Source organism: Micropterus dolomieu, unplaced genomic scaffold (assembly GCF_021292245.1).
Source record: "Micropterus dolomieu isolate WLL.071019.BEF.003 ecotype Adirondacks unplaced genomic scaffold, ASM2129224v1 contig_8974, whole genome shotgun sequence".
Lineage (NCBI taxonomy): Eukaryota > Metazoa > Chordata > Actinopteri > Centrarchiformes > Centrarchidae > Micropterus > Micropterus dolomieu.
The window spans coordinates 1-9612 of NW_025737960.1; the positions used below are offsets into that span (position 1 = coordinate 1).

The 9612-nt window shown below is 38.3% G+C and overlaps 1 long non-coding RNA gene across 1 annotated transcript; it reads left to right on the forward strand.

Moving 5' to 3' along the window:
* Positions 1–4309: 4309 nt before the first annotated feature.
* On the forward strand, positions 4310–7048 carry LOC123965260. Its single transcript, XR_006823662.1, has 3 exons — positions 4310–4414; positions 4563–4701; positions 6801–7048. It is a non-coding gene; the product is annotated as an uncharacterized LOC123965260 (long non-coding RNA).
* Positions 7049–9612: the final 2564 nt, after the last annotated feature.

Below are 9612 nucleotides of genomic sequence, written 5' to 3' on the forward strand. Positions count from 1 at the left end.
CTGACCTTAACCCTATAGAAAATCTATGGGGTATTGTGAAGAGGAAGATGCGATACGCCAGACCCAACAATGCAGAAGAGCTGAAGGCCACTATCAGAGCAACCTGGGCTCTCATAACACCTGAGCAGTGCCACAGACTGATGGACTCCATGCCACGCCGCATTGCTGCAGTAATTCAGGCAAAAGGAGCCCCAACTAAGTATTGAGTGCTGTACATGCTCATACTTTTACTGTTCATACTTTTCAGTTGGCCAACATTTCTAAAAATCCTTTTTTTTTGCATTGGTCTTAAGTAATATTCTAATTTTCGGGGAGATACTGAATTAGGGATTTTAATCAGTTGTCAGTTTTAATCATCACAATTAAATGAAATAAACATTTGAAATATATCAGTCTGTGTGTAATGAATGAATATAATATCCAAGTTTCACTTTTTGAATGGAATTACTGAAATAAATAAATTTTTTTGACGATATTCTAATTATATGACTAGCACCTGTATTGTAACCAACCAGAAACAGTTGAACATGTTCTCCTTCAGTGTAGAAGATACACTATCAGGAGGGGTTGCCTCTTTCAGTCATTACGGAAGGCAAAACATCATGGTGTCACTGTCATATCCACTGCAGGGCCAGTAATATTGCCGTCAATTCTGTGGTATACACTGACACATGATCTGATATTCTTTTATTAATGTATAACTCACTTGCTGGAATATAAAATGCTGCACCTGCATGCCCTGATCAGGATCTTTGGAGCCATCTGCGAATATAAATACAGAGTCTGAAATATAAAATGCAAAATAATTCTACTATGCTGAATTCTGGAAGTTGCTTTGACATATCTTTCAATTCCTGCTGAATGTTTAGGTCTACACTTGGTATTGGGCATAACCAGGGAGGAATGGAAGACTGTGATTCTGTAGGGCTGTAATCTAACTGTCGTAATCCTATGACTTCTGCCTTTGCATCACCAATCCACCCAAAACTAGTGAAATTTGTTACATTGTGTTCTTGGCAGGATGAGAATCATATTGCCTCTGGAAATTAACCCAGTATGAAAGCATTATCTGTACTCGCCTGATCCTTAACGGCATTCCTCCCATTTCCACCTGCATTGCTGATAGCGGAGATGGTCTGACTGATCCACTGCAAATTCTCAAGGCCTGAGCTTGTAAAACATCCAATTTCTTAAGGTTTGATTCTGCCGCTGACATGTACGCTACACATCCATAGTCAAAGACAGACCTCATGAGTGCCAGTATATATTTTTTAGAGCTGCTCTACTTGCTCCCTACTCTTGTCCTGATAGACATTGTAAGACAAGTATTGATGACCTTTTTACATTTGTTCTTATTTGCTCATTCTTAACTGTCTAAATGAGTATTCCATGTGAGCTTCTTATCAAACCATACCCCAAGAAACGGTTTTGACTTGCTCAAGTGGTTTTTCATATAATTTCATGGAAATTGGTGTGACTTTTGCAGTCTTGAGAAACAAATCACCTGTGTTTTTGCTACAGATAATTTGAATCCCCGTTTATTTGCTAATTTCTCCACATCCAAGATTTCTCTACGCTTTGTTCAACCTGAGAGAAGATGTGATTTATCATTATGTTGAATAACAGCGTGCTACACACACTACCTTGACTCTGCCTTATACACACTGGAGTATTCTGCGCCTACTCTTACTTGTATTTCCCTGTCAAATATAAAGTTCATAACCCAATTATATGTTCTACCACCAATACCCAATGACTTCAGCTTAATAAGTAACCCTTCTTTCCAGAGCATATTGTGTGCTTTTTCTATGTCAAAGAATAGAGCTATCAATACTTCTTTGTGGGTCTGTGCTTTCCTAATGTCTGATTTTAAGCACAATACTGAGTCCCCTACAGAACCTACTTTGTCAAGGGTACAGAAGAGCTTTACTCTCTAGGAAATATGTTAAACACTCTGTGACCATTCGTTTCATAATTTTGCATAAATGTGAAGTTAATGCAATAGGTCTGTAGCTTGGAGGGTCTGACTGATCTTTTCCTGGTTTTGGAATGGGCACTATTATTGCTTGTTTCTAAGCTAAAGGCAGTTGGTCAATATCCCAAACTCTATTAAACAATCCCAGCACTGCGCCCAGTGTACTATCTGTCATGTGTGCCAGCATTCCATAACATACACCATCTTTCCCTGGAGTGGTCTGACGAGCACTCGCAATTGCTCTTCTGAGCTCAAACATATTAAACGGTAGATCTAACAGATCACCTGACAACTCCCTTTTCTCTGTTATTTTGGGATTCTCTATTAAGATTCTATCTCTACACTGCCTAGCCTCATCTGTAAGATTTTATGAACTATGAACCCTTTCAAATGTTTGTGCAAGAAGCCTTTTCTAAATTATTGCCATTTTTTTCCCACTGTTCAACACTGGTATCTCATAATTTCTTCTAATGCCCCCATACTTCTTATCATGCCCCACACATCTGACAGCTGTACTTCCCTTCCAATAGTGCTACAATACTGCCTTCCAAATGTTTGTTTTTGTATTTTTTTAAAACTGGATCAGTGCATCCTGAGAATGAAGTTTCTTGAGCTCTCTAAATGCTTTATTCCTGGCCTCTATGGCTTTACTACAGTTATCATTCCACCAGGTTACACTCTTGGACTGTTTAGTTCCTGTACTCTTATGGATTTTTTCCTCAGTAGACTGAATAATCTCATTAACTATTTCACTATTGATTAGGTTTATATCTGTCTGGTTCTCCTCTTTAATTTTCCTGAATCTGTTTGTACTGATCTCTTGGAAAACATCCTAGTTAGCATTTCCCAATTTCCATCTGGGAATTTTGCCAACTTTAGTTACCACAGGGTAGTGATCAGTTCCTATTGTGGTATGTTGTATCACATTCCATGTGCTTAAACCTGCTATTTCACTAGACACAAGGTGTTCGGTCAAGTGCTGCCTCTGTGTTTTACATATATATCATGTTCCTTCCCCATTATTAATACATACCAAACAGTGATTATCTATAAATTCTTCAACTACTAAACCATTTAAATCTGTTCTATTGCTGCCCCATAGTGAATTATGTGAATTGATATCCCCACACCATATCACATTATCTTGCAATAGTCCTCCAACATCCTCTGATATATCTAGACTTATTTTCCCACATGGATTATAGCAATTTATTATGTCAATATTACCTCTATTAGTCCATACCTTAACTGCAATTGATTCATGATCTGTGCTTATACGTACAGTATAACCTTATAATTCATTCTATTTTGTACGAATGTCACAATGCCTCCACCTTTGCCAGATTCTCTATCTCTCCTAACAGCAGTATATCCCTTCATAATAAAGTCCAACTGTGGCTTTAAACATGTCTCCTGTATACAAATTACATATGGTTTTTCTTCCTACTTATCAATATACTGTTCAAACTCTTGGCCATTTGAAATTTTGCTTCTTGCATTCCACTGGAGTAGAATTAACACCATTACGAGGATTCACATACATATATTTTCACTCACACACATTTTCAATCTCACATACATATATTCTCCTTTCACATGCAGACATTTTCTTTGTAATCTTGTTAGTATCGGTCTTATAGTATGTTGAATTTTGGGTTCTGTCCTGTCTATTGCCTGGTGTCCAGTATCTGTTAGTAAAGTTAGTCTGTGTTTTGAGTTGCAGTTATTTCTTGTGTCCAGTTACTCTGTGTTTTTGTGCTGGTTGGTCTGTTACTGTCTGTGTGTCTGGTTGTGGCGTTATGATCCGTTTAGTCATTATGACTTTGATGCTTCTGCTTTAGTTTCTGTGTAGCCTTGTTTATTATTTCATTCATCAGCATCTTTAAGTTTACTTAGTATGTGTCTTGTATCTTAGCTCCCAGTCCTGTGCCTTAGTTCATGTTGTAGTATTTGCTTCTAGTTCTTTCTCTGCATCATTTTGGTTTAGTCTGCTCGGTACTCTGTGTTCTAGTTCTGTGTTCTCATTTAGGTTTTGTCTGTTATGATCCCTGTGTTATAGTTGGTCGGTGTTTGTCTGTTTACATGGGTTTCTGTTACTGTCTGAGTTAGATTCTTGTCTGGTATTTTGTTACATGTGTTCTGTCTGTGTTGGTTATTTTGCCCCATGTCTGCCTGTCAGGTGTTCCGTCTGTTCCCCCAGTTATCACTCTGTCTGCCTGCCTGCCTCTCTCTGTTTCCCCCTGCACTCTCTCTGCCTGCCTGTGTCTCGTTAGTCTCATGTCTGTCACCTGGTGTTTCTGTCTAGTCTTTGTCGGGTCATTGCAGTGTGAAGAAGCGCTGTCTGTTTTGGATATCTGCCTGTAATTCTGTCGGCCTGTATGTTGGATTTTGTGTTTTCCCTTGCCCTTGTGGAGTCTTGTTGGGACCCAGTCACTGCTTGTAAGTGCGCTCGCCTTTTGTTTGTTTAATTAAACTTTTAAACTATACCTGCTCTGCACGACGTGTCCTGCATTTGGGTTCACCTGCCGGTATTCAGTTGTTTAGTTTAATATTTTGAATACAGTTTGTTTGCATGTCTTGATTGCAGCAAAAAAACTCAGACTCAGACCACAGCTGTGTTCTGCAAAGACAAGCTCCCATCGCTGCCAAGAGGTTCTCATATCATGCAGCAAACAGCACCAGTGTGGAAACTCAGTGCCCCCTTAATAGGGACCCATCGCCAGGGGGTAGGTAGTACTCCTTACAAGTAAGGCAAATGAGTAAAAAAGTAGTTTTACAAATTGTAACTTTCACATTCCTTTTTATAACTTAATTTCAACTATAAAATAGTCCTGTTGAGCTTTACGCATGACTCACAGGTTAGATTGGCTTACTTAATTCAGCAACGGGCTACTCCTTTTATTGCCTCACTTCTTTTCATAGATGCTTTAGGAATAATCACATTGTATTGGCTGCCTGTTTTATGGAGAAGGCTGATCATATGCAGCGCTGTTCATATTAAAGCAACTGGTTTGGTTGGCTACATGTCTATCTTAAGATAACAACAGATGGGCTACAGGCAACAATAGCAGGGTAGGCAGAAAGCAAGGATGATTTTTTAAAGTGATCTTAACGATGTCTTCATGTAGATCAAAAAATTTAATATTTCTGCTGGGTCTGCTTCCACGTTCACTCTGGTGCGACTCGCTAGTGATGTGAAAGCAAATGAACAAACCACAGGATTTTATGATAGCATATAGCTTGTGATTTTAGCATTATTTCAAAAGCTAAACTATTAATAAATCCATTTGCTGAGCTTATAATTGATCTATGAGACATGTATAGGTATAGCCTATTATGCAAATCATTTGGTAACCACGTATGCAAGTCACTGTTAAAAAATGCTGTGCTTGCCCTCAGTGTACTTTGTCAGTCCACAATCATTAGGCTTCCTTTCAGTCTTAACGCCATTATTCATAACATGCTGTAGGTTTGCAGTCTAATTATACTAATAATGCTTATCAGTTATGAGCTCTTAAATACATCAAAAGCATTACAGTGTTGCATCAACTGTCAGAGTCACTGGAATTTGATTTCCCCACGTGGGTCCTGATAATGCAGGACGTCAATCGCCAAAACTGCCGAGGAGTCTGTAACTTGACGTTTACCCATCTTGGTTCCTTTGTAAAAAGTCAATATAAACATGAACCGGACTACAATAACAATGCCACAATGTAGGCCTATACATTTTTCCCCCTAGTCCAGACAGGATATACCGAACTACAGTGTGAAAGCAGCTCGCAGCCTGTGTGCTGTATTTCGGTTTGCCTCGCTGTCTTCCTAACAATTAAAGTGTGAAAAAAGTGCCCACTGTATAAGGCCCCACTAGAAGTCTTCACCCCCTCTGCCCTGAGCCATCAGCTTCATGCCTTCTGCTACTGCAATTACTATAACGTTATTTATTAGGCACCTTATAAATATTAAACTAATAACAGCAATCCAAATATCAGGCAAATAGTGGTAAATAAATAATTGCAAAAGATGAGTAAAAGTAATCTGAATTTATTAAAATATTTGATAATACAGCAATTATATAATAACATAATAATATAATAGCATATCATTGTTTTCACACATTACACTGTTTCCTGCAACTGAGTCTAAATTAGTTTATCACTCAAAACCAGATCTCAATACAGTTGCTGGTATGTTGCAATAAGAACTGTCCACTGAATCGCAAAGTTTACTTGAGCACCTAAATTTAGTTAGGCTAAAAGAAACCATTTCATAATTTAATTCAGAACTGTCTTTTTTTTGTTTTGTATATATTGTCATCTTACACTGTATTTCTTCAATAAATATTTTTGTCATTTCAGTTTTCATTATTTACCACAACCGTTTAAAGGAGGTAGTAAACTTATGTTCATTTCAACTTGTTTATCTCACATGTCTGACAACCGCCAAAATGTTTTTCATCTACAGATTCAGGGCTACTAACCAATTCCAGTTAAGCCTTTCTGGCATCAGTGCTTAATATTCTGGAGAGGGATTGTGCTGTAAAGATGTACAGTAGCTATAAGACACAAATATAGACGCACTAAATACGAAGAGCACCTCACTAGGAAGTAAGGATCTCACACAGTGAAAATCTACTTTATCAAAATACTGTTTTTTTGTTTGTTTTTGTTTTTTTTAACATTTTTTCATCTCTCTCTGTGGTTCCTGCTCATGGACTGAACGAAGAACTGAAATAGTGCAAGTTTGTAGTGCAAGTAGTGCAAGACCGTCTGGCGCGCTGTCATCTTGGCGAGGTCACCTTAGCTCTAAGTTTCGTTTCTGTCATCAGATTGAACTCCAGAAGAGTTTGCTTTGGCGGAGGCGGTCTTTATCGGCCTCTGGTGGCGACCCGTAGGAGCTACACAGACATCCAGGATATGTATGGATTCGTCTCGTGGAGACCAATAAAAAGAGCCCACTTGTAGGATGTTCTGTTCTCAAGCTGTGGCCTGTAAAGCACAGGAGTGCTTTTAGTCACAGGAATATTGACTGTTTTTATAATAATTCAATGTTTTGGAAGCTTTGTTATTTGGAACGTGTTTGTATGGAGAGAAATAGTGTTTTCAAGATAACTCTCAATAAAAGTGAACATATAAACAGTAAATATGGCCAAAACATGGACATTTGCCTGGTATATTTTTGAAAGATTGTGTAATAACTGTTGTATATCAGTTTCTTTTCATCAAATTTACAGTTGTATTCCAGGTGTATTAGAAGATATTCAGGTGCATTACAATCTACCTTATGATGGTTTTGATGGTTTATTGCATTAAAATATAGCTTTTTCTTTTTTTTCAGGCAAGGATGAAAATATAATATTTTTTCTGTATTTCATCTCTATGTAGTCCGTAATGGTAAAATAAATTTTAATGTACAATGATTTATGTTCCTTAGCTTCTGACCTTTCAAAGGAGACCAGAATTATGCATCTAGGCCTGATGGTTGAGGAGTTATTATGAATTTATTTTGTGTATGTTATTTTAGGCATTTTTCCTGGAAATAGGTGCCAGGGTTCATAAGAGAATGAAAATGTGTGAGTGAAAATATATGCATGTGAAAGGAGAATAAAGGTATGTGAGAGGTCCAGAATAGATTATGACTTGTACGGCTCCTCCTAAACAACCCACAACAATCACATTGAGGTAAAACCCTCTCGGCGGAATCGCAGGTGTTCTGTATGCAGTGCTGCTGAATCACTAACTGTTTCTGAACGGGAGGGCTCGTCACAGATGAGGTGATCAGGTGAACGCTCATAATGTGGGTCATTTTATTTATTGCGAAATTATTATTCATTCATTTTACTAATAGTTTGATTCGGCAGGCCTTCACAAAAGGGCCTTTACAAATTTAAAAATTAATAAATTAATTTAATTTTTCTTTGACAAAAGGGCACTTTGGGCATCAAAGGGCAAAAGGGCAGGTGCTCAAGCACCCTTCGCACCCCCCTCTGCACGAGTATGTTTAAAGGTATTTTAATGGGTAAAAAGTACTACATCAGTTATAATCTGTCAAATATAACTTCTGAATGAAATCAAGTCCTTTTGAGACAGAATCTACCTTTCAGTCAAGCTGCAATCACTTTCTGACAAGTGGAATACTGCATTACAGGTTGTATTGGCCATTTAAGGCATTCCAACAGGTAAAAGGTAGGCTACTGGATTGGTTGTTACACAGCATTAGTCATAAGGATACTTGCAAAAGAGATGATGTCTTTATTTTATATATAGCATTAAGTCATGTTAATTATAGACTAAATTCCGTTTTCCAAATATAAACAAGCCTACCAAACACATAATCCATCTGCAACAACAGGCTTCTATTATTGGCTATGATCACATAAATGTACACACTTATGTTAACACTTATTTGGCCACAATTATGATTATTCCGTTAAAAGAAGCGTTAAAGTATCATTAAGACATACATTTGCTATTACCACGACAATATGTGATGTTTATTTGCACGTTTTGTCAGTTTTATCCAGATAAAAGCAGCTGTCCAGATAAAAACACCACTCTAGACTAGACAACAGTAGTGGCCTTTCTAATAGAGAAAAATAAAAAACAAATATAAATAAATACATTCACCACATAATGCATTGAGATCATAAACTCAAGGTGAAATATTCAAATTTACCATAAAACACAGAATACATGAAAACTGAAGTTATTGTTCTGGGGCCTAAGCACCTCCGTCACGCATTATCTAAAGATATAGTTTCCCTTGATGGCATCGCCCTGGCCTCCAGCACCACTGTGAGGAATCTTGGAGTTATCTTTGATCAGGACATGTCGTTTAAGTCTCGCACATTTCAAGGACCGCCTTTTTTCACCTACGTAATATTGCAAAAATCAGGAACATCCTTACTAAAAATGATGCAGAAAAACTAGTCCATGCATTTGTTACTTCTAGGCTGGATTACTGCAATTCCTTATTATCAGGCTGCTCTAAAAAGTCCATTAAGACTCTTCAGCTGATCCAGAATGCTGCAGCACGTGTTCCGACAGGAACCAGGAAAAGAGATGACATTTCTCCTGTCTTAGCTTCTCTGCATTGGCTTCCAGTAAAACCCAGAATAGAATTTAAAATCATTCTTCTTACCTACAAAGCTCTTAATGGTCAGGCACCATCTTATCTTAAAGAGCTCATAGTACCTTACTACCCCACCAGAGCACTGCGCTCCCAGAATGCAGGGTTACTTGTGGTTCCTAGAGTCTCCAAAAGTAGACTAGGAGCCAGAGCGTTCAGCTATCAAGCTCCTCTCCTGTGGAACCAGGTTCCAGTTTGGGTTCAGGAGGCAGACACCATCTCCACATTTAAGAGCAGGCTTAAGACTTTCCTCTTTGATAAAGCTTATAGTTAGGGCTGGCTCAGGTGAGTCCTGAACCATCCCTTAGTTATGCTGCTATAGGCCTAGACTGCCGGGGGATTTCCTATGATGCACTGAGCTCCTCTCTCCTCTACTTTCTCTCCCTCTGTATGCAACCTCATCCCATTATTGCATGTTACTAACACAACTTCTCCCCTTTCTGGTAGTCTTGTGCTTTCTCGTCCCTCTCCTCTCTCCTCCTATCACTTCCTGCAGGTGTTTCTGGCTCTGG